The 26,989-nt window shown below is 28.6% G+C and overlaps 1 long non-coding RNA gene across 1 annotated transcript in view; it reads left to right on the top strand.

Moving 5' to 3' along the window:
* Window positions 1–26,989, top strand: part of LOC142328679 (uncharacterized) — a 443,558-nt gene that overhangs the window by 326,832 nt on the left and 89,737 nt on the right. Inside the window, exon 4 of the long non-coding RNA XR_012757323.1 lies at window positions 600–649. This is a non-coding gene — a long non-coding RNA (uncharacterized LOC142328679). The remainder of the gene's footprint in view (window positions 1–599; window positions 650–26,989) is intronic.

The raw sequence follows: 26,989 nt of genomic DNA, 5'->3' as shown, positions 1-26,989 counted from the left end.
TTTATTTTTAAATGGGTCATCAAAATACTCAATCGTTTGTAATATTATGAATATCTACATACAATATATATTCATAATACTTTTTAACATTTTGGGTCCCCATAAATAAGGAATCTTTAGTTTGAAATGTAACGACTGCCATGTTGAATATATAGTTATGACCAACCGTTTTTTTTTTCTATTAGAGCAAAAGAACATATTAACAATATAAAAAAGGATAGTTGGATAAATCAAATTATGTTAGACATATATTACAAAATAAACATAACTACAATCCCAATAATTTTATTAAAATATTAGATATTTGGAACAACTTTTATAAAACCATTTTCCTCGAAAAATTTAATGTATACTATTATAACAGTAAATTAATCAGTGAACAGATCAGATTCGAGGACGATATTTTATTTAAACAAATAATTATCAGGATTCCTAAATTGTTTCCTTCCAGTCATTAATATTCATAACAACTGCGACCTTCTTACAGGCATGACTAACTTTATACTATGACGACCGGTTGTGATTTTAACATTTTATAAATTACTTTTTACATAGTTTAATTTTAATGATATAAATTGAAAAAATAATTTTTCCTGCAGGTGGTCGAATAACCGAAAGTACTAGAAAAGAGACTACGGACGCATTGTAGGTAAGTTTACATTTCATTTATTTATATATAAATACTTTTAAACTTATTTCTGAACGTATTTGGCATAACATTTTCGTGTAATGGCAGTTGTTCATAATATTACTTTGAAAAATAATTCAGCAGTGGTGGCACAATTATTTTAAAGTCGATTTTTTTCTGCATCAATTTATGAAGGTATAATTATCGTTTTCTATACTTACACATTTGCTTGGAATTTTTTTACAAGCTAAAATTTACTTTGTAGTTAAAAAAGAAAGGAGTAAGTTATTTGTAATTGGAAGCGATTGTATTTATCGCAAAGAAAAAAAAAATGTGTAAAAAAACAGGACTGCAAATCCCTAATCGTTATCCTTATTTCCACTGTAAAGGGGAAGGAAATTTTCAAGGTTTTATCAAAATATAGGTGATATATTTTAAAAGTTAAAAAAAAAAAAAATTTTTTTACTCAAATACCTAAAAATATCAGGGTTAATGATTTTTTAACGAAGTTTCATCATAATGATGCTTGATAACAAGTAATACAAGTTTCAATATTTGAAAATTTTTTTCTAGTTAACAGATCAATTCAGAAGCATCTTTTAAAAATAAGTAAAGCTAAGTTACACTTATAGATGACTGTTGAGAAATTTACAGAGTTTCTGGATTTATTACACGAAAAAATAAGTAGATAAAAAAATAGTAGTACCCATTTATTTATTTTATAATATATAATTTAATTTATATAAATAAAATTTTAATTAATTATAATATATAAATAATTATTATTTTTATAAGCAAATAAGTTATTGAAATTTAAATGCGGTGATTTAATTATAATGAAGAGAAAACTTTTAGTACATTCACATTTTCATTACATCTTTTTTGATTGATTTAAAATCAAATTTCCTGATTTGTGAATTCTCTTTAAAAAAAATCTAAGATAATCTATTTTCTCTTAAGATTGCCTTTTTTTTTTGTTTTACTTAAAAGAAAATAGATGAAAGAATTAAGTCTTTAAAAAATTCATAGAACTCGCAACATACTATAACGGTCTGATTTTACGAATTGATTTTAAATTCTAAAAAAATTAAATGTTATGCTTTGGAAAATAATTGAATGAAAAATCAGTTGAAGTAAAGTCAATTCGGGACAAATATTTGAGTATAGTTTGAAGGGATATCGTTTTTTAACAATATTACGAAGTGGAAGAACCTCGTATCGGAAACGATTTTGCATCGGGCGGTCGTAATTGGAATTTTATGAAAATACTTTGCCGAAGATGGAAGTTTTTTTTTATTATAAAGAAAGAGGATGGTGGATTGAGGAAAGGGGTGGTGAGTTGTCGAGTGGGGGTAGTTGATGGTGAGGGAGGGTGAAAGTGTGTTCAGACAAATGAGGAGCAGTGCGGTAGAGACGAACGGGAAGAAGTTCACTTTACTCAGCCGCACCACTCAATGCATTAGTCGGTTAATAATAACTGGAAGCACGAAGAATTCTTCAACCCAAACTTTTCACTACATTATTCTCTTCTTCCTTCCCCTCTTCTACGCTCCGCTTTCATCCTTTCTTATTCCTTTCTCTCTCTTTAGTCTTAGTTATGCTTTTAGAAAACTGATTCTCTAAGTTGAGTTTCTTCATTTACTTCTATTCTTTAAGTTTTTCTATGCAAGACGTAAGCTATACTAATAACATTACAACCGTGACAACTTTATGAGCAATAAATTAATTATAATTTTGAAATTAAAAGTCACTTAAAGAATGGATTAAATTATATTAAAAATTATAAGAATAATATTTTAAGTGAAGATTGTTAGCTAGCTGGCGGTTTAATAGTGCAACCTGTGAAATAATAGTGTGTAGAAAATGTTGCTTTTAAAAGTTTACATAAAAACGTAGAAAATATTTCTTCAGGCATACATGAAACTATTATGGGGCAATTTGATAATATTCTTTTCTTTTTTTTAAAATTAACTATTTCTCTTATTTATTACAAAATAGTAATTTTTCATCGACCTAAAATAGTGTAACATAGTAATTTTACAGTAATAGATATTTATTTCATTATATATAATGATTATGTTTTAAAATATAATATATCAATAAATATATTATATTTTTATTATATAAAAATATAATATAATATTTTATAATATATTTATGGGTGGATAAAGTGACAAATGAAGAGGTATTGCGGCAAATAGATGAAGAAAGAAGCATTTGGAAAAATATAGTTAAAAGAAGAGACAGACTTATAGGCCACATACTAAGGCATCCTGGAATAGTCGCTTTAATATTGGAAGGACAGGTAGAAGAAAAAATTGTGTAGGCAGGCCACGTTTGGAATATGTAAAACAAATTGTTAGGGATGTAGGATGTAGAGGGTATACTGAAATGAGACGACTAGCACTAGATAGGGAATCTTGGAGAGCTGCATCAAACCAGTCAAATGACTGAAGACAAAAAAAAAATATCAATAAAATCGATAAACAGAAAAAACAATTTGATTTCAAATTAATGACGGACGTTTTTGAGACATTTCCATCAGTTCAGGCAATATTAAATGTATTTTTACTCGGATTTGAATACTAGATCATGGTTGGGTTTCAATTAACCACACATCTCCGGAATAGTCGAACTGAGAATGTACAAGACTACACTTCATTTACACTCATACATATCATCCTCTGAAGTATAATCTAAACGGTAGTTACCGGAGGCTAAACGGGAAAAAGAGAGAGAGAGAGACACAATATTAAATGATTTTTCATAAATAAAAGCTGCTATTGTTATATTATCGATTAATGGATATTCAGAAGTGGTCAGTTGAATTTAAATATTGCAGTTTAGCTAAATTAATTATAAAATATCATTTTTCTATTATATTGTACAAGTTGTTTTTGTTATTACTAATCGAAATTTTGGTAAGTCCCAGATTTTTCTTGTGTATTTAAAAATATCATACTGTTTGAGTTGAACAAGTTCATTATTATTTTCATTCAATGTTAATTTTTGTTTTTCAAAACTAGTTGCGGTATAGTTTTTTTTTTGTAAATATTCAGTTTGATAGTTTTATTTTTAAGTTCTCTTGATTCCCTTTTATATTCTATTTTTATAATTTATTTTTTTATTTTTTACACGTATTCAGAAATTTAATAATTTATAAATAACTTAATAAAAATTAAATTCTTAAATAGTTTCAATATAATTTATCTGTTAATCAGAAATAACTAATTTATGAAAAAAAAAAGGTTGATAATCCTACATTTTGACTTAATAATAATTCACTTTAAATATCTTTATTATTTTTAGTCGTACAATGGTCCTTCTAATGGTGATTTGAAAATATAACAGCTGATATAGATTGTAAACGCTTGGAAAAATGCGAGCTCTGCGTATGGTGAACCAGAACTAAATTAAATAGTTCTAAAGATTAAAAAAAAATATATATAAACAGGTAAAAATGGCAAAAAAATACAGTAAATTTATAATTATATCTATCAATAAGACTTTTGAGATATGTATAAAGTCATAAATTAATTAAACTTAGCTGGAATAGTCGCTATAATTAAGGCTGTTTTTAATTAGAAGTGAATTGCAATAGGCTGAAAGATCTCTGCTTCGAATCCAGATAAGCTTGACAAGGATTTTCATATCCTTGTACACTACCGTCACAGGTAATAATGTAAAACTTATTTTGCCAATTAATAAATATACGTAATGAATTTTGTAAAAAGAACTAAGAAAGAAAAATTTCGAAGGAAATCCCAAAAGAAAAATTAAAATTTTGTATTGATAAAGGTTACATGCAAAAAATTTTAAGTATCTAGAAATTAACATTTTTTTTATATTAAAAAAAATTGTATGTATTTAACAATTATTTTTTTTATTATATCAGAAATTTTTTCAATAACTACATCTCAAAAATATATTAATATACAGCAGTACTCTTAACTATTTAAAATTAATAAATTATCTTAATTATAAGAAGTATTTAAAAAAATTAACTTAACCAACATAAAAAAGGCAATTTAAATTGTGCACATAATATTATTAAATTCTTCTCAGAAATTTGCGCGAAATTAAGATTAAACTTCTGGTAAGTAAGATTGAATAGTTTTCTCTTTTAGTGTTTTTTTTTTTTTTTTTTTGGTCGGATTAATGTATTCTAAAAATCTTATTTCTGGATATAGTTCTCTTGTTGCTACAACTGTTTAGCTATAAAGGAAAAGTACAAAAATAAACTCCGATCGATATCGAGTTTTTTTTTTATAATTTTGATGGTTATTTTTGGACTCACCTACCCTGAGTCTAAAAATACAAGAAAAAGTTATCGAAATTTACGAAGATTAATGTTCACATATACTTGTGTGAAAATTTATTTTGATTAATATTTCTGGGTTTACTAAACATAATTCTTTGAAAAATCTCTATATCCGGGATGTTGATGGCATTATTTTGGACAATATTAAAAAAGTAGGGTAATGATAGTTTCTCCGTTTTGATATTTTTATTGTTTCCATATTTTTTTTTTAATAGTGGCCATAGAAGATTCGGTAGGATTTTTTTTAGACTTAGTCTGATTTTTCTACTCCTTTAAGTAAAGGCACTGCGGTACTAATTTTATTTTTCGTATACAATAATAATTTTTGTTTTCAATAAAACTGCACCAAAAATCGGTCAATTTGTTGAATTATATAATTATTAATGAAATGAGCTTCTAAATTAAAAAATAAAATTGTTGAACGTGATCCATATTTAAGATATCAATTTTTAATTTTAATTTTCAATATTGAAAATCCAACTGTATTTAGGGTTAATTTAGATGAAATGGGAACTTTTTTTAAAAGTAGGCTCTGTGAGATCTAACTTATGAATTAAAAATATTTTTTGAGTAAGTAAAGGGATCAAATGGACTCAGATTCTTCTACTAAACATCTTGATTTTTTTAGAAATTGTTCAAAGTACAGAATAATTTTGATAAAAATTCATTTAGTCAAGAAGGGTCAACTGGAACCCAACCTGTTAGGTAGATTTCATAAGAGATTTAATGTTTCACATCCCCCAGACCCCAAAAACAGCGTCAGTTCAACAGTTTATATATACATATATTTCTTACATATATATATATTTCATTTCCTTGTGAACACGATAACTGCCGTAATTTTCCGCCAATCACTTCAAATTGATACATAAAATTTAACGAACCAAATTCTCGGTCGAGTTCGTTAATGGGCACGACCGGATCATGGGGATGGTAACCGGGGGGGTGGGGAGGGGGCGGCAGAATATTGCTATAACTTTTTTATTAAGTAAAATATCGAATTCTTTAAAGTTCCTAATATTCTTTGAATAAGGGCCTAAAATATATCTAAGTAAAGTATTTTGATATCGCCAATCATTGGCTCAGCAGGTGAAAAAAATGGGGTTTCGAAGACAAAAAAATATATACCTCCCTTAACAGAGTATCGAATCGGTTTAAAGTGGTCGTTAGTTCTCTATACATTACACGAAACGTTTGTCTTAAACAATTTTTGATATGACCAACCCTTACGCTAAGGGATGACCAAACGTTTGCTAGAATTATAAGAAGATGGGGCTTGGCGTATGCTAAACATGTGAAACTTTTTTAACATGCAACCGTCGTCGTATTGAGTTAATTTGAAGTTTTTCTTAACTTTAAGGTGGAAATCTTTTTATCCCCTAATTAACACCGGTGAAATCTAACTCCGCTTTCTGGCTTGCCGAAAGGAATTTTTCTATGCGTTTTGATTGATTTTCTTCTCAATTTTACTTTTATGCTGCATAATTTTCGATTGAATCGGGCTCAAAGTTTTTTACTGATCAATTTAATATTTTCGTAATTGTACTCTAAATGTTGTTTAAGTCGCTAATATTTATAATCCCTATGGCATGTTTGAAATAAAAATTTGTCAACTGCAAAGCCGAGAATATTATACAAACTCTTTCTGGCTATTTTAAATTATGGTTGATGAATTTTTTATTTATTTATGATCTCTGATGTTTAATGGGATTGGAATAATAACAAAATTTTAACGTGTAGAACTATTTATTTAACATAGAATTTGTAGGTAACGTCCCAGAAAGAAATATAATTGTTTCACCAATATATTAGGATAGTAATTTAATTGTAATTTGTAATGTTAATTCAAATTTTAACTTAAAAGCTTTACAAGATGTGCTTTATATTTAAGTGACAGATTTTATATCTATTAATTAACTGGATGAAGGGTTGAAGAGATGAGATAGGCAAATACTGTTAATAACTTAAAAAGGATTGGATTTGACGAACATTTCTTGCGCGTGTCTTTTTTTATCTTGTTACATCACCGAAAACAACACAATTTAAAAAGCACCCTATATAAAAAAAAATAATTTTACAAACAATTTTTTTTTTTAAATTTAAGTGGAATATTATTTCAGAAGAACAATGTGAAGTCCTTAAAACAAATTGAACAAAACGTTTTCATCATTAAAAATGTATTTTATAATAAAAAAAAAAAAAATTCAAGTAATCAATTGGAATTTTTTATTACTTTTTTCTAAATGAGTCATTATAAGGGTTAACAAATTTTTAACCGTTATTAAACTAACAAAGGGTGAAATTATTTCTTTAAAAGTGATCCTTTCTTTCAAATAGATAAAAATATTATTTAAACATATTTTATAAAAACATCTACCTTAGCACTAAATTGATTTCATGAGAATTTTTGCAACCTTTTTATTGTTTTAATTAAATCATGTAGAAATTTTTTTAATATTACTTTTATTACATAAAAAAAAGGTAAATTTCAGGATAAACTGAATTCACTGCAGGAGAAGTTTAACTATAAGCCCTGTGCAAATACAAAGAAAGTTCAACAATATCGCTCTTAATAATTAAATATTAATATTTTAATTAACATTTTTTTAAATGTTTCTACAAAACTAATAAAAATCATAATATTTGTGGGCAACTCGATTTTATCGATCGGGAGAAAAATCAAATTTCGTATTATCTAAACGTAGTTCATTACATGGTGTTTGCAGTACGTAAATACTGGAATTCACTGACTGTGACCAGTGGCAGTTGACTATCCAGTTTTGTTTTCCAGAACAACACGGGGGTTCGTATACGATAGAGGATTCCAGCAATTTGACAGCTCTCAGCGTAAATCACTTCTCCCTTATGCAAACACTACCACCCAGCTATGCTTTAACCTACTCTATTATCCGTAGCTATGCTTGCGGCCCCTTCGCAACCGCATAATTCTCTCTCCCATGCATGTTTATACTCCCACATAGTAAATTTTCAAAATGCCTTTAACTAAGCGACTGTAAGTACGATTAAATTTACTGATAGTAATGTAATATTAAAACTCTTAGTACATTTAACATAATAATAATAATAATAATAATAAAAAGCCTGATATTTGTTGTTTTGTAAATAACATAATCTTACAATTTGATGCCGGTTTCCAATAAATTTATCAAAGTTTCTGTGAATTATGGCGCAGAAAAAGTCTAACTTGACTAAAAGGAGAAATTTTCATTATTTCATAATGAATATATGTTTTTTTTAGATTTCACTATCTACTTAAAGCTCAGCAGTTTATCAGAGCCATTACCAAATAGTTGAAAACGCTTGACATCAACCAAATCTCATTCCCAAAAGTGGCGTAGCTATTGAAAGGTTAACAAACAATCTATGCCAGTGTTAAAAGGAAAATTTAGGAACTAATTAATTTTCAATACTTTCTATTCTGAACAAAATATGTTTGCCACAATAGAACATTAAGTTTATAAAATGGCGCAATCCATTTAAATTCATTACTATTATTTTCATTCTGTTTACCATAAGGAATGGCTATGCAGTAAAAACTATTTCTCTTAGAGAAAGCAAATCTTACTGATGACGTTTATATTCCATTTACTTTAAAAAGGTAATAGCTATAATGAACACTGTCGAGTGTGCACTCTACTTAGTGGCAAAACAATGGATTTAAAATATTAAAAAACTTTTTTTTTAATTTTTGCAAAACAGTTAAATCAATATTTCTGACTTATAAGTATTTGTTTTTACAGTTTTAACTCTTTTTATAATTCACTTGCATTAATTTTTTAAAAATTACAGTACTACGTCTCTCTTTCTTCCGCACCCGCGAAAGAGTGTGTGAGAGAGTGTTGTACGCGGACACACACCTACCCCGCAAAACACACACACACACACACACACACACACACACACACACATATATATATATATATATATATATATATATATATATATATATAAAACACTGAATTATATTTAATCTTAGATATTTTTATGTTAAAAGCATAAAAAACTAAGAAAACTTATTACTATCACAAAACGTTTAGAAAAATTAATAAACGCAGTCAATAAATTTTCAAGTGTTTTTTAACTAAAAAAATTTGTGGAACAATCATTTAATTAATGTTCCTGATTAACTAAATCATCTTATTGATTAACTAATTTAAAAATCTTTGCGATTTCGTAAATATGTTTCATTATATCTATGTTAAATGAAGAAATTGAACTTTTTATAAATAAATGAAATAACTTTTATTTCAATTTATAAAAAATTGAAATAAAAGATAGCAGCACTTAGTGTAAGATATTATTTTATAGAAGTTTAGATAAAAAAATATAAAATTAAAAAAAATTTATTCACAGATATAATTCCGGTTACGCCAGTACAAATAAAATATAAATTGATTAATAAAATGTAAATGTTCGTAGGGGAAGAAAATCAGAATTTTACAATTATTTTTAAGCTAAATATTAACAAAATAATAAAAATGAAACAAAAAACAAGAAAACCATTTTGCGTTTCCGATGCCCTCAAAATTTCGCAGTAAGTAACGCACTACATACGTTCGATTAACGGGTAAACCCTACATACAAGCATCAAATTTAAATTCGCTCATCACTGTGACTCACTGCACAAGCTCGTATGAAAAATACACCACTACACAGTCAACATAACCTCAAATCGAGGTTATGTTGTCTTTTGTCGACTTTAAGTTAAGGGTAACTCAGAATGAACTCAACCAATTTTCATCGAATTTTCACATGCACAACTTTAAATAAGCTACTACAGCATAACTAAATTTTAATGATATTGATCAACTAGTTTTGAAGATTTTCGAGGCAAAACCCGAAAACGTTATCTCCCTACATAGGCCTATTATATATGTTTAATTACCATACTATTAATAAATTACTATAAATAAAAATTAAAAACTAAATTATTATACGCAATTTTTTACATTTTAAGTGTATGGTATTTTCGTAATCATCATATCTCAAAACGTAAAGAAAATTCAATTTCACCACCAGTCTCACTATGCAACCGAAAGTAATACAGTAGAATTCTACAAATAGTCGCTAAATAGATAATTAATTATATTTAATAGAATTATGCATATTATGCATATTATATTAATACAATTGCATGTTATATTAATACAATTATGCATATTAATAATATATATATATATATTAGATGATTAATATAAAATTAATTTTATTAAAGAAAATAGTTTAATTACGCTAAAATATAGCGCTGGAAAGAGGACTGTAAGTACAAACAATCACATTCTCGGACATTGAAATCTCTCTAGTACAAAGCCATGGATCTTAACATATATACAAGTAATTAATTTAAAAATTACAAAATCAAAAATCTCTAAATTTTTATAATAATATAACAATGTAATAATATATTATTGTTATGCAAAGTATCTTTTGATTTGAAAAAACCGATAATTTGGTTTTTACCGATATATAGTTTTCTCGATACCTTTTCATTCAATATTATTGATATCTAATGTATAATAACGTACAGAACCGTATCTTTGTGAAACGATCACTTATACGCTTACATGAGATTCAGATATTTCGTTGTTCTTAAAGAATAATTTTTCTAAACATAAAATTATTAGTTTTCGTCAGTTTTACAAAAAACTGATAAATACGCTAAAGATCTACAAAAAGCGGTTTTAATAAATAAAATTATGTCAAAATTAAAATTTAATTTTTAATTTAAGTTATTTTTTTTTGCTAAGAATTTTGAAAAGAGTAAAAGTTTATCGTATTAATTTTAATAAATATGAGGTCGCACCAAAAATAATATGTTCTAATCTTGATAATTATATTTTTCCAATGAAATATGTGTTCGTTAGATGCCATAACCAACTATTTTCAGGTGATATCACGTAAGGCATAAATTAGGCGTAAAATGTATCATAGACATCATCAACGTTAACTAATTTTTTTTTTTCAGAATTAGAAAAGAAATTAACAAATAAATTTATTTCCAGTCGTCCTCTTTATCGAGCCGATTAGATAAATTATTATTTAATCTTTCTAAAATACAGTTGATATTTTGTTTAAGTAAAATTCTATTCAGGACAAAGATTGGCTCTATCATTACGCTAAGAGAAAACGGTTAATTTTGACTGGATCTTTGTTTTATTTCTATGCCTCAAAGGTGTAAGGAAAAATTGGACATTTATTATCAAGTTCAGTATGGGAGTACAGTACAGGATAAAACTTAACCGATAATTATTTGTATGAACGTTCTGCCAGAGGTTGTTTGTTTTTACGCCGATATATCGTAAATTTTATAGTCTTTCTGTAGTTTTTTATACGTTTTCTTCCCGAGCATTGAAAGGAATGATAATTAATTGAACGTATCGTTTTTTTTTTTTTTAATCGTGGTTATTATATTTCGTGAAAATAGTTATTAACAAACTTACAATTAAGCTCACATTTTTTAATAGAAGAAAATCAAAAGTTTTTCGAATATCTTCATTAAATAAATCTCTTTCTTTTTCCTGTTTAGCCTTCGGTAATTACCGTTTAGCTAATACTTCAGAGGATGAATGAGGATGATATGTATGAGTGTAAATTAATTGAAACCCAACCACCAAAGAACACCGGTATCCACCATCTAGTATTCAAATCCGTACGCTGGAACTCTCAATTTCCAAATCAGTCGATTTGGGAAGACGCGTTCACAACTAGACCAAACCGGTGGGTTTAAAGAAAAGCCTACGTTAATTTAAAAAAAAACGTTTGGCATCATTTATCTGTATAAAATTAAAAGAAATCTCTCTTTCCCTCAAAATTTACAGATATATTAATAAAATAAGAAGTAAATAAAAACTCTTCGCTACATTTCATTTCTTAATATTACCTAATAAGAGATTTAATTTGATATCAAACGATAATATAATTTATTTTTTGTTATCCCCTCAGGAAAATAAGTTTAATATTTTTTTAAATCGATTAAAGAAATACCAATAAGTTTCATTAAGAATGTTTTGTACAATAAAGTCTGAAATTATAACTGTACACTTGAAGCCAAAAATATTATATCTTCTTCGTTAAAAAATAAAATAAAATTGTCAAATTTTCATTACAACTTAAAAAATATTTGTTACCTCTCAAGTATTCCAAAATTAACAGTCGTTAAGAATTTCCAATTTCTTTTTGTTGTGAGATTGTATAACCTTAAAACCCTATTAAACTTTGGAAGTTAGTCCTGTCCATTCATTGTTATCGGTCGAATATTCCTCAGACGTGGTCATTAATTGTAAGCCGACGGCCAAAATACAGCACTAAAACTTTACTCTTGATATCATCGACCGCATACGCGGTTGGTATAGTCTAGTTTGGATAGTTGATGGGTAATTATTTTGTTTAATTGTACACTTGATGTGAATGAATCCGAGTTCGTCTGAGAATTTACATTTTTAAATGTATTTCAATCACGTCTTTAGCGTTATAGAATCATTTTTATAGTAGGTAATAATTCCCTAATCGCTTTCTAAAACTATCAGATAATCATTATAAACGAAAATTTACTGTGAAGAAAACTAAATGATCGTGCGCATATCATATTGAATTTAAAACGTAGAGCACTAAAATGAAATTTTATTAATAAAATTCATAACGAAATCGTTGATCGTGATTTGTTTTGAAAGGTTTAGAAAGTGCCAAAAATAATTTTAGTGTATTACCTATACCGTAAGAATAATTTACTAGGATAGCGGATATCACTGATGACTGTCGAGAAGGCATTTTCATTATAGAGGTATTTTGACATTTTTTTTAATTCTGTAAAATATATGTATTGGTAAACATTACATCCCTGTCGTAAAACTACAAAAAATAGTTTTTTAATACGAATATCGAGAAAGAGATTACGTTAAAAAGAAAGAGAACGGTTTCAAGAGATATACGTTAGTTTTAAACACGGAGTAAATATCAAGAGTGATGTGTCTAACGCGTTCCCTTTGAGAAATACAGCAGAAATGATGGCCGACGTCAGGAGTAGAAGGATAGATTCCCATGTTAACCGGGCAAGCCGACGTGACCTTCCATCGACCCTGTCCAAAAAAAATAGCAGTCGCCATTTTGAAACAGCAAATTTTATAAAAATTCCGTACACTTATGTCGTTATTCCTAATAAAAAGAACAACTTATTGCAAAATTTCTTAAAAACTGAAAGACGTGTTTTAACGCAAGCGGATAACAAACACAAAATGACAAAAAATACAAAAAGGCTATTTAAAGCTTGGTCAACAATTCCGTCAATCTACGTTAATTAACTAAAGTATATAAAAATAGAGAATAAAAAGTACATAAATATTTCAAATTGTAGAAATGGCAACAATATTTTATTTGTTATTTTACTACATGGAATAAATAAATAATACAATAAAAATTGTAGCCGTTTTTCTTTTTTTTTTATATGAAAGTATAATATTGTTTCAGTAATAATAAAAGAAGCGAATAGAAGAAAGACTTCTAGGAAGGTGCATTCAGGAGCATGATCAAAGTGTCCTCACACTTCATGAATTCCTCTTATAACCTCATATCAGAACTAGGAGCCGTTCAATCAAACCTTATCTACGTTATACGTTGTGTCACGACACGGTGCGGTCAGGAAGTGACAGTGTTCAATTGGAAAGCAAGTTATAACTTGGCTGACCGAGGTGGTAAGAAAAGATAAAGAGAACGTGCTGAGCCTTACTTTGATGGCCGATAAACTCTGTCGTAAAACATCTCTAGACTCCCTAGTGACTGAGGCAATCACAGCAAACCCCCACAACTAGCGGCTGTAACTGAGACCATAGAGGGGATGAATAAAATGCTATATTTTCCTGCTCTTTTTTTCAAAAAAAAAAAACCACAGGCTTTTAACAACCACATGTCCGCAACAGAAGTTAGAAAAATTACGTTATTTTTCATCATCTAAATAATATTTTAAACAAACAAAATGTGTTTAATATTTATAACACCGAAATGAAATATTTCATCTAGACTTTTATACATAAAAAAAAAAAATAATTCAAAGTAATTACTCAAAAAAGAGGCAGAGTTTCATCATTTTATTAGAACTTTCATAATTTTTATGGATTTTCTCGAATATCATTTTTAACTTGATAAAATTTCTAGTTATTATTTTATATTTTATTAATTAATTTTAAAAATCATTTAAAAAATACTTAATCGAAAAATTGAATATAAAAATAAGTTAATATCGTAATAGTTTTATTATTAATATAGCTTCAAGACCTCTGGCTCGACAGCTGTTGTTCTGGTTTTACGTGTGCGCTCTAGTACTAACACTAATTTTTAATTTTAGTCAACTGGTTTTGTTACTGGTATTTTTCAGTTGATTGGTCACCTACATCATAGAACAAGAGTAGCTTATCTTCTCATGTGATGAATCACACTGTGTCACCCGGTTTGGGCTAGGCAATGCCTGGGCCAGACCCAATGTCTTTTTTTTTTAACCACCGGTTTCACCGTTAGGCATTCTTCAGAGAATGCCTACAAATGAACGTTCAAACGTTCAAAACGTTCAGAACGTTATAAATTAATGATTTGTAACGTATGTGAAAATTCCATGCCTGACCGGGATTCGAACCCGGATAGCGTCAGTGGTAGCGTATCGAAGGCCGAGATGCTACCACTCGCGCCACGGAGGCCAGCTAGACCCATTGTCTGGGCTTAATCTGGGCAATGTCTGGGTTTCTGGTTTTTATACCAGGGACACGGACTGAACCTCTGGAGTCCCTAGACGAGGAGCGGCCAAAGAGTCTCCCTGCCTTGTTCTTTAGCTCTTGGCGATTCGATCGAGTTGCGATCAACAGCTTTTCTCGGCGACTCAACAAGGAAGCCCTTTTTCAGCTACTATACTTTTCTATTATCTGACTGAGCTTTGGCTATTTTTCTTTTTCCTTATTATTATTTAGTCCTTTTTAGCTGTCTTTGTTCTTAGGTTTGACCGTAATGCCAGGTAGTATTAACAGTTGACCTAGTTTCTCGAATTTCTATGGAAAAAAAAAGGTTTTCTTCATTGTTCTCGGGGCCATATTAGATAGCATGTTGCATACCTCAGTTCTACTGAGAAGAATTGGAAATCTACAGTGTGAATAATAACTACAAATGGAGCAATTGTCTAAGCAGAAAATTTATTGTAAATGATAACACACCTGTCAAACTTTCTGTAAGAGACCATCTTGATGAGGATGTTGAAGTGGATGTCGATATTGATGAAAGAAATTATTATGCTGATGTTAATTATAAATCCGATATCGTCTTCATAGTAAATCAGTCTCTTAATTTGTTGTTAGAAAACGTCTGTTGTCAGAAAAAGTCTCCTAATCTGTTATTAATTTCCTCCTTTTATCACTCCAGCTTATATTGAGAAGTATTTTGATCTCATTCTTCAATATATAACCTTTTTTCTTATGAAATTTTTCTGGGTGATTTTAATACTCCTAATGTGTGCTGGTCGTCACAAAATTATTAATTTTTATGCAAAAATTGGGCCAGAGCTATTTTTCAATTTGTTCATCTCGCCTCTCTTAATATTATTATGCCCGATCTGAACGGGATTGGGGTTCCAACAGTCCTTGATCTGGTCTTAACTAATTGCTCTGTTGAATTGTCGTCCAACGCTCAGGGCATTCTTCATCCTGATTATATTCATCCTCTTTTCTCTTTACTGTTATGTTCATAATTTTACAACTGTAGACCATGTCAGTTATAGGAATTGTAGTTTTGGAAATTACAGTCAACTCTTTTTAAAAACAGTCAAAACTCCATTGTGCAAAGTACTTTTTTCTTTACATGTTTAAATTGAAACATCTCAGTTTCAGAGTACTACAAACGTAGTAATAAAAGTTGTTTCACTGTCTCGGCGTAAGAAGGAAATATCCGCCTTGGTTTTCCGACCAGCTTATTCGTCTTGAAAAAGAAAAAGCAAGCAACGTTACAAGTCTTCTGGGCATCGTTCGGATTATGAGGTCTTCTCCAGATTGAGAAATCATTAAAAAAGTTTCTTTTAAAAGTGGAGATCTTACTTTTAAATCTTTTAACATTTGATAATATTTTTATCAGCGAAAATACAGTACCAACCGAGTACCGATTGAAGAGGGTGAAGTGATGACAAACTTGCGTTTAATTTAGTTTTAAACCGTAAACTGTATTTTAAAATTTTGAAATACTAAATTCGTTAAATCAATTTTCGTGGCCCTTTCTTTACTTTTTCCTGTTTAGCCTCCGGTAATTACCTTTCAGAAAATACTTCAGAGGATGATATGTATGAGTGTAAATGAAGTTCCACCATTCCTGAGATGTGTGGTTAATTGAAACCCAACCACCAAAGAATACCGGTATCCGCGATCTAGTATTCAAATCCGTATAAAAATAATTGACTTTAGTAGGACTTGAACGCTGGAACTCTCGACTTCCAAATCAACTAATTTCGGAAGATACGTTCACCACTAGACCAACCCGATGGGTTATGTTATTTAGCCAGTCGAAAAAATATGTTATGCTGCAAGTTTTGGGATGAATGGTTTGAACTAATTTATGTGAAAGGACTTCAATGTCATTTAATTAGTGTGTAGCACAAAGTTTTATGGGACAAGGGTAAATATCATTATTTTTTTAATAATATTATAAAATAATGAGGAAATAATAGAGCCTTAAGGAAATTTATTTCCTTAAAGCCTGGTAAGACTTAATAACGTGTATCAACAAAAAAGATTATTTTAATTTTATTTTAAGATAGTATAACATAGAAATATGTTTTAACTCAAAAACAAAATATGAAGAGATAAATTAAAAATTATTCTCGAATATAATGAAAAAGATAGAAAAATGAGGAATATTTTTGATAAAAAATTGAAAGCTCAATTTATATTCCGTTAAACTAGAAAAGAGGTTAGCATGAATTAATATTACTCGATAATATAGATATGATGTGTGATAAATGAAGAACATTATAGTTTATTTACACAAAAGAAAATATTTTTTGTTAGTCTTTTATAGAAATATTTCGTGGTAAATAAGAAGAAATATTCACACTTTAAGCGCTAATGTTAATAAAATGGTAAAATGTGGACGATAATTTAAAGAAAAAATACACTCAGATGTTTATTTGAATTTTAATGTAGCCTACGGGAAGTAACATTCTGCTCATTATGGAAATGTAGACGAGTAACTTATGTTTGTATAAAAAAAAAATTATAATAAAAATGAATTTATTTTTCTCTCTAGGATTATATATCAAGGATAAATTTTACATCGAGTAATAAGGTAAAATCATGGTTTCTTATATTTACTAGCTTCTTTTACAACACGATTTGATCCACTGAAAGTAGTATTTACTTTAGATTTCTGACTGTTTATATATAAAATTTAACAATAGTAGGGAAAGTTCATTTCTCAACAAATTTTTATTTGTTTTTTTTTCGGAAAAAAATGAAGGGAAAATAAGAAAAATAAAAATGGGAAGAGAAAGGCAGGGAAAGACGTACTTTACAAGCTCACCGATAACGGAACGTGAAAGGAGATATGCACCTACCCTGAAACTTGACTTTTCTATCGTACATACTTATAAAAACGCCTGTTTTCTTATCATATAATAATATATATTAAAGGTGAAAAACAAAAATTATTTTTTCTTAATAATTATTAAATAATATAATACTATTTGTGTTTAAATAAACACATTAATATTTAATAAAAAAAAAACTATAAAAAAACTGATAAAACAAATAATTTTTGATAAATGATTAAATAAAAGCATAAAAACTAATTAAAGGGGGAACTGATATATATAAGTTAAGTGTGATACTCAGCTAGTAACGTTTTTAAAAAACGAAATTTATGTATTACAATCAAAATTATTACAATTAATGTACACTTAACTGCAAATAATTAATTGCTAACATCATTGTGCGTATGCTAATGAGTTATAAGACGATGTATATCGAACGAGTCTACTAGTGCATGTTAGTTGTATGAGTTCCTGATTAAGACTCTAATAGGATGATGTTCATCGAACGAGTCCATGACTGAATAATTGTTATTTCATTAAGAATAAAAAAAAAAACATAGGTTGCAGCTGCATTACATTCTTTCTCACGGTGGTTTTCATGGGAAATTAGGGATAGCAACACACATGTCTTGTGGAATGTAATGCATCATCTATTCTTAGGCTATTTGCAGTAATGTAACTTATATATATATATATATATATATATTTATATTTTTAGTTTTATATATATATATATATATATATATATATATAACTAAAAAATGTTTTATTTATTTGATACTTATGTCGCAAAAACTACTGTACTGATTCCGGTGCCGCATCAGTTTTTCTTTGTCTTTTTTTATTGAGAAACATATAGGCTACAAAAACTCGCAAGCTTAGTTTCAAACAGTATTTAGAGCTATATAGACTGAAAATCAAACAAATCAGCGTCAAAGGCTCAAGTAAAACGTCAAGTATGCGTGCAAAGCCGCGGATAGCCATTAAAAAATAAGTTTAAAGAAATCTGATATGGAAACTAAATGACTTCCTTGTACGCCTATTAAATTACATATACACATTTTTTTTTTTTAAATGAAAAGCACATCAAATTTTAATATCTTCTGATATTTTTTCATATATTTTTTTGTTTTTGTTATTGAATTATTATTTTACGCAAACATTTTTTTATAGTCAGAGGTTAATAATTACATAATAAATCAATATTTTATAATTAAAAAAAATAAGTTAAAAAAAAGGAGATGTTCCTTTTCCTTGTAAGATCCAAATATTTCATTAATTAAAATTTTATTTCCCTATAACTCTGGAACCTATAAAATTAAGTACCACTTATGTTATATCGTTGAAAAGCTGTCAATGAGGGCTTATTACTGCAGTTAAGAAAAAGTCCAATATCCAAATTCTTTTGGATTTTGGGCTTTTTTGGATACTTTTGGTTCAGTCGATTGCAATCAAAAGGGATGGTGCACAACTAGATGTTACAACGTCCTAAATCCAAACTTTCAATATCTTGCGACTAATCGTTTTTAAGTTATGCGAGATACGTACATACGTAGGTACAAACGTCACACAGAGATTAATCAAAACGCATTCAGAGATGGTCAAAATGGATATTTCGGTTGAAATCTTTTCCCGATCACAATACTTCCTTTACTTCGAATAAGGAAGTAAAAAGCCAATAAAATTTACGTAACTTTCTTACCTTCGCCTTTGACAGACCTTTAACTATAATATTAGTGTACAATTATTGCTTTATATTTTAACTGCTTGTCAAATGAATCGTTCAGAATTACCGATTACGTTTATAATGAAGTGAACAAACTGTTTATAGGTTAGTCTACAATTTATTTGAATTGAAAAAAATGTTTTTTTTTTGTTTTTTATTAATATTTTGCAGTCCGCGCACTATATAAATTCTTACTAGTAAACGTTTGGTACATTATTATTATTTTAGAAAGGTTAAACTTTAAGATCCTAATCAAGACTAGATGTTACTCGTTTGCTTAATCGTTCAGGACTAAAGAAAGAAATGAGATGAACAATAATAAGAGCCTTTCATCCGGAGGTCCTGGGTTCGAATCCCGGTCAGGCATGGAATTTTTACACACGGTATAAATCATTCATCTCATCCTATGAAGAATGGTTAACGGTGGATCCGGAGGTTAAAAAAAAACAATAAGAAATTATAGGTTCACAGAACTATTTACAAAATAAAGGAAAAAAATCATTATTTGATTTTATGTGGACAACTGAGTTTTTAAAAATTAATGATTTTATTGTTTTTTATTTATAGTCGACCAAATTAATTATGAAATACAAATATTTTGAAATTTTGAAAGGTAAAATTTTCAAAGTTATTTATTTTATAGATGTTGTTGGGTACGTATATAACAAATTTTATTAAGATATTTCAATCCGTTCTTAGGACATAAATTTTGAAAGAAAATACAAAAAATGGCGAACAGAAGGAAAATGACGCTAGGTAGGGGTTTTATCGACATGAACGATTTTGCTTACTTTGATGTTTTGAATCAATTCTTTAGGTTTGACCAGTTTCTCCGCTGATATTTAGTCTGGCAAAAAAAATGGATACTGTTATGTCCTTTTGTCCGATGAGGTTGAAAATCAGGCTAAAACTGATATATATATATATATATATATATATATATATATATACTCGTGTACACGCACACACACACACATACAGTATTTACTCTCTCTCTCTCTCTCTCTCTCTCTCTCTCTCTCTCTATATATATATATATATAGAGCAAATATTTTTACCTAATTTCAACTTTATTAGTCAACGGGTTTTCGAAATATATATTAAAAGCTATTCAGAAATAATGTTCAGTATCCTCCCACCCTTAATTGGAATTGATTTAAAACTTTGGAATTTAAAGAACTTACGTACGTCATTGTACTAAAGCACAATTTTTTGCGTCCCTCTAAAAAACATTTCATTATGCGAAAATCACTCTTCCCTATTTATTTTATTTTTTACAAGATTTAATACCATCCTGACCCCACAGAGGAAGATACCCGCCTTGTAATGAACACGGTCACCACACCACTCCCTCCATTCGTCGCATTGATGGGCTTTACCGGAGGTTATTTACTAGACTCTCAATAACTGATTACGTATTTCAGTAATCAGTACGGTCTCTCCATTATGATCGCACCGATGCAAATACCTCGAAGGACATTTCTATCGGTGATAAATTCCATCAACTAACAAAAGCTATCTTTCAAGCACATCTAAATCGAATAAAAAAATCCCTTTCGGCACGCCATAAGGCGTAGGTAGATTTCACCGGTGCTAAGTAGGGGACAAAAAAGATTTCCATCTTAAAATTAAGAAAAATTTCAAATTTACTCAATACGACAATGGTAGCATGTGAAAAAATATTCAACATGTTTAGCATATGACAAGCCCCGTCTTATAATTCTAGCAACATTTTGGTCATCCCTTGCCTTAACGGTTGGTTATATCAAAAATTGTTTGACAAAATGTTTAGGTAATGTTTATAGGACAACGACCACTTTAAACCGATTTGATACTTGCCTATTAAGGAAGGTATTTTTTTGTCTTCAAAACCCTTTTTTTTCACCCCCTGGGCCAATGTTTGATGATATCAAAGGACTTTACTTACATAATTTTTAGGCCCTTATCCAAACAATAATACGAACTAACTCGATATTTTACTTAATAAGAAAGTTAGAGCGATATTTTGTTTTTTTTTTTTCGAAAAATTCCCCGCATTTCTAACCCCATGGTCCGATTTTGGCCGTTAATAAACTCGACCGAGATAATGAGACGAATTATCTTTAAGGAACAATTTGAAAGTTATTGACGCAAAATTACGGCAGTTATCGTGCCCACAAGAAAGTGAAATATAAATAAAAATGTATATGTAAACTTTTGAGTTGATGGTAGTTTTAGGGTCTCGGGATGTGAAACGCGAAGATATGTCGAAATTTCCCGGAAGTCGAACATGGTATCCATTACAATAGGTAGCTTTCTTATGAAATCCACCTAAAATATTCGATTGTCCAAAAATATAATGAAATAAACTATTTTGTAATTTGGGGGGTTGTACCCATTTACAACCCCTTAAAATTAGGTAATTCATTCGGTTTGAAAAATAGATATTTTACATAAACATAAAAACAATAATTTATTTTTAATTATTAAAGATCTTTTACTGATTTTGAATAAAATCCATTTTAAATCATGTCATCGTTTATATTATACATCAACCTTTAATTAATAAATATCACGTCATTATTTTCAAGCCATTTAAATATAAAGTGATGTATTGATATTAAAGTGTAAGCTGCCCTATCCTATTTGAATAATAATATATTAAATTTTAACATATTTATGTTTTTCATATTGCATTTTTTTATAAGCGTATCATTACACGTGTATTATTCGTATTTTATTTTTATAAATTTTGTTTTTATAACAGAAATTTTTAATTACATTACGTTCTATTAAATTAAATTTTTATTTCTTTAGTTTTTAAATAGCTAACGTAATAATATTTTTTATTACTTTAGACCACTTGTTTGTAATTATATTTTGTAATATATCAACATTAGAATATATAAACAACAAATATATATGTAATCTTTTACTTCAGGGTTATCTTTTTTTTCTGTTTAGCCTTCGGAACTAACGTAAGGTATTTCTTCAGAGGATGAATGACGATGATATGCATGAATTAACATTAAACATTAACAATTAACAAACAATTAACATTAAATTTAACGTAGTGTTGTCTTGTACAATCTAATATTTTTAAACAATTTACATGTCAGTTTGCACGAAAGGTTTTTGTTGTAATATATTAAAAATGTATAGAAATAAAAAATGACGTCTTCATAATTTGTAATTTATAATTATTTTGTTATTTCTAAACTCAGTTTTTTAAAAAATATATAGTTATAAGTACCGATTACCGACAATTGAGTGTAATTAAGTATGTTCAAGCGCTTTCGGAAATATTAATTTCTATCTTCAGGAATATATGATGATCGATTATAATTTATAAATATTTACTTCATATAGTAAAAATTGAGATATATATACATATAACAATTGATACTCTTTTATTGACAAGACACATAAACGTTGACTTAATTTTATTAATATAACGGTCATTGTTATATTTATATAAATTTTAATTTATTTTAGTCTCTCTCAATTTTTACTATGTGAAGTGAATATTTATAAATTATACTCGATCATCAAATATTCCTGAAGATGGAAATTAATATTTCCGAAAGCGCTTGAACATACTAAATTACTTACAATTGTTGGTAAGCGGAACTATTAATTATATTTTTTATATGTTATATATACCAACGGGCCATGCTAAGTAAAATTAATCTCTGTTTATTTATCAACAGTTGGAAAGAATTAATTTTCCGGCTTTTCTCATTTATTTCATTAGGTTTATGAATCTTTTCCTCGAGTGATTAATAAGAAAATCGTTATATCTGTGAGACGAATTCGTTTTTTTTTATTACGAAAAATCATGACAGATGTCAGGGATAGAGTTAGATTAACGTTCTTTGTTAATGATTTCTTTTTTGCATATTTGTTGTAAATTATTGTTATTATAGAATTTTTTACATGTTTTTTTTTAAATTATAAAAAATTTTCTCGTCTAATCGTTTAATATAGAAGTTTTATAATTTAATTTAATTTATTTTTATCCAAAAGTAAAAAGTTTTATCCTGGAATAGGGAAAGTTTTAAAACTAACTGACACAGCATTTTAAACTTCTTATAGTAATGTAATGTACTAATTATTATGTTTTATTTCACTCAGTTCATTCTGCTTCTCATTAATTTTAATGAATAATTATCCCTAAAATAACGTTATTACAATATGAAATGATTATTTACAACGGAAGCGTATATTGCCTTTTTCTCAACTCGTTGTTGCTTTGTATGAAGCTTAACAACGTTCATAAAAAGAGAAAAATGTTAAAACGAAATTAAATGAGTTTTCAAAGTGGCGTTCATTAAAACGAACACAGCAGAGAAACGAGCGCTCTTAAGGGCAAGACTGCGGGATTCAAGGCTCCCGCAACGCAAAAGAGCCAACAGAAGCAACGTCGTAATAGGATTACATTGAGCAAGGGAAACTGGAAACATCTACTCGGCTATTTCAGTCCGGCTAGTACCACACTCTATACGAAAATGCCTGCTGGTTGTCTTTGGTAGGAGAGTATCTCCCTTGGGGTGAACAAACCCACTCCGAGCACCACCACTCCTCTCATTGTCCAAACAAGCTGCAGTTCCAATCAACAAAAAAAGTCAGTTTGTACTTACTGTACATATTCACTGTATGTCTTTGATGTACATACGTATGTTATATGTATACTTGTTTGGTAAGACAAACATTTATAATCAGAATGAATTTATAATAAAATACTTTAAAAAATTAATATGTATTGTGTAAGAACAAAATTAACCTTTAGATTTAAATAGCTTATTTTCATATTTATTATTATTATTATTATTTATTTTTATAATTCAGTTGAGAATATTTGTTATGTTATGTTTAAATGTATATTAAATAGCAGAAACGATAGTTTAGTTTTTTTTCTAGGATAGGAGAAATTATTAAATACGTTTTGTATTTATATATATATATATATATATATATATATATATATATATATATATATATGTATAAATTAATTATATATATAAATGTAAGTGCACACACACACACACACACACACACACACACACACACACAAACATATATATATATATATATAATATATATCTTTTTTCAAATTAATTTATAAATTAATGATTGAGGATAATTGTTACATTACGAATTACTTTATATTACTAATGTAAGAAAAAAAAAAGGTAAGATAACTAAAATATTTATTGTAATTCATTGCTTATCGTACACATCTCTTCTTATACGGCTTACTGTGTTCTAACTTCCAGAAAGTAAAAAGAAAAATTAAATGTATCGACATACGAAAGAATTAATTATTTTATGTTCATTTTTTTTATATTTGTTTAAATTCTATAAATGGTTTTCCTACAATACAAATCCATCCGTGTGGACAAAATTTATACTTATAAGCTTATCTCCGTAGCGGAGATCGGCTTACATTTGGAAGTTACGGGTTTGAGTCTCGGTCACGCATGTAATTTTTAACACGCTGCAAAATTCATTATTATTCATTAATAAGTGTTTATTGATAAATTTAATTTTTTTTAACAATTAAACATACGTATTTCCTACATTATTGTACTGAAATTTTAATGGAAAGTAAAGATAAGTATTGTATACTTATCTTTTATAAGTTTTAATTTTATTTTTATATATATAAAAATTGAAAAAATAATGTAAATTAACAATGTATTCATCATAGTATTACTTCTGGAAAATGATGTATTATTTCCCAAAATAGCTGTGGAGTTTTACAAATATGTACAATAGTAATTATTTTAAAAGTTTTTCTTTTTAGTGGCGTGTATCCAATCTCAATTACAACAATTTGACGAAGAGATCTAATCAATACTTTACTTATGAATAAGTCATTTTGAAGTGATTCCAGAGGAAATTAGTGAGATGCGTAACAGAAATGCCATGGTTTTAGAAGGGGAGGATTATTTGGGGTTACCCAAAGGATTTCAGGATGAAGTCCAATGCTATCAAAGTAAAAAAAAAATAAGACCGTATACTACGTGAACTATCTGGCTGTGAACCTTCTAAATCTAGATAATAGTGAAGGTATGCAGATAATAGTCTTATAAGATAATAGACAATAGTGAAGATAATATGAAGATAATACGGTGGTTGAAGTGGCTTCATGTGTTGGACATTTTTTTTTCTCCTTTACTAGTGAGGTTGGTCCTGCTTTTAAAGCATTGCACAACTTCAGTGAGTGCCTTATCTCAAACCAAGGCACCCATAAGGTTGACCTTAGTGTTACTTTGGATGGAACTTATTCTCTGGAGTGTTGTTGTACATCATTTAGGTGTTTATTTGGAAGCTAACTATTAATGCTTTCACTGTTGGTTCGTTTCATTTCTACTTTATGTTTTCTTGTTATTTGTTTGCTGATTTTTTTTTTTTTTTTTACTTTTACTGCGTTATTTGTAGAGTTATTCATTGGACTTTATTAATGTAAATGTATTCCATAAAGGGGCTTCGATGGAAGCTCCTTTTCACGTGATTATTATGTTGCAATTTAGTTATGGTTTCTGCATGAATGAAAAACCCACACAAGAACAAATTAATATTATCAACTTTTTTCCCCTTCATTAATTGGTATTTCTAGCGATTTATCGCTAAACGAAGAATATTTTACTAATTAAAGTAAATCTAATTAAAACACAGTACGTTAGGTAAAACTAATAAAATAAATTTTTTTGTTGCATGTAATTTTTATTGCATATTCTATCCTGTAATTCAATTTTGCTGTAATCAATCGGCTTGACTTAGAAAAACCATAAGTAAGTCTTATACCAAATATTATGTGAAAAAGGAGAATCCAGTGGTAGTTCTCTAAAAAAAAGAGAAAAAACATTAAACTTGTTTTAAACAGTACTTATAAACAACACTAACAATTTGATTTTAAAAACAAAATAATTGAATAGTTCAGAAGTAATCAACGTACAATCTGAATAATTAAGTAACAATAAAATAATAGTCGTAGTAATAATTAATCGTAAAGTTAAGAAAGTAAACAACATATAATCACAATTATAGCAAGGAGCAAATATAAAATCATCATAATTAATTTTAGTATAACCTGTTATACTAGAGCCATCTTAATTATTCCATAACTTCACAGTCGTTCAACTTAAGAGACTTATCATCTCCACCATCAGGATCCCATCCCTAGGTCCATACGTAAAGCCTTTTGAGCCGTCTGAGATCCTCGCTGTTATCCAAAAAATTTAAACCCAAATGGTTAATGTGAGAGTGAAGTCGAGATAAATACTTCGTTTTCACAGTCGAATTTCGCCGTGAACAAACGGAATCCCCAGATACTCCTGAGCAATCTCAGCTTTCTTCACAAACCACGGTGGTTGTGCCACGCTCCTTAGAAATTTGTTCTGAAACCTCTGATTAACTTCCACGTTGCTCTTGTTAGTAGTGTTCCATAGTTGAATTCCATATGTCCAGATTGGCTTTAAGAACCCTTGTATATCAGCACCTTTTCAACAGAGTTGAGATTCTCTCCCTTCTAGCCAGTACATTCTCTTAATTTGATATCAGGCTGCTTTCATTGTTTCCTTACGTGATCCTTCCATGTCAAGTGACAATCCAGATATAATCCTGGCTACCGAACGCTGATGAAATGCGGAATATCTACATTGTTAAGGTGAACCCTTGGGCAATCTTTTCTCCTCATTGCAAACGTTACGTGTTTGGATTTTACCTGATTAACTTGTAGAGTTAGATCTCCTATTCTCTGAA

The sequence above is a fragment of the Lycorma delicatula genome, chromosome 8 (assembly GCF_047948215.1).
Source record: "Lycorma delicatula isolate Av1 chromosome 8, ASM4794821v1, whole genome shotgun sequence".
In the NCBI taxonomy this organism is placed as follows: Eukaryota; Metazoa; Arthropoda; class Insecta; order Hemiptera; family Fulgoridae; genus Lycorma; species Lycorma delicatula.
Note: the sequence above shows the minus strand (reverse complement) of the source record. Positions and strands in the feature narration are given on the sequence as shown.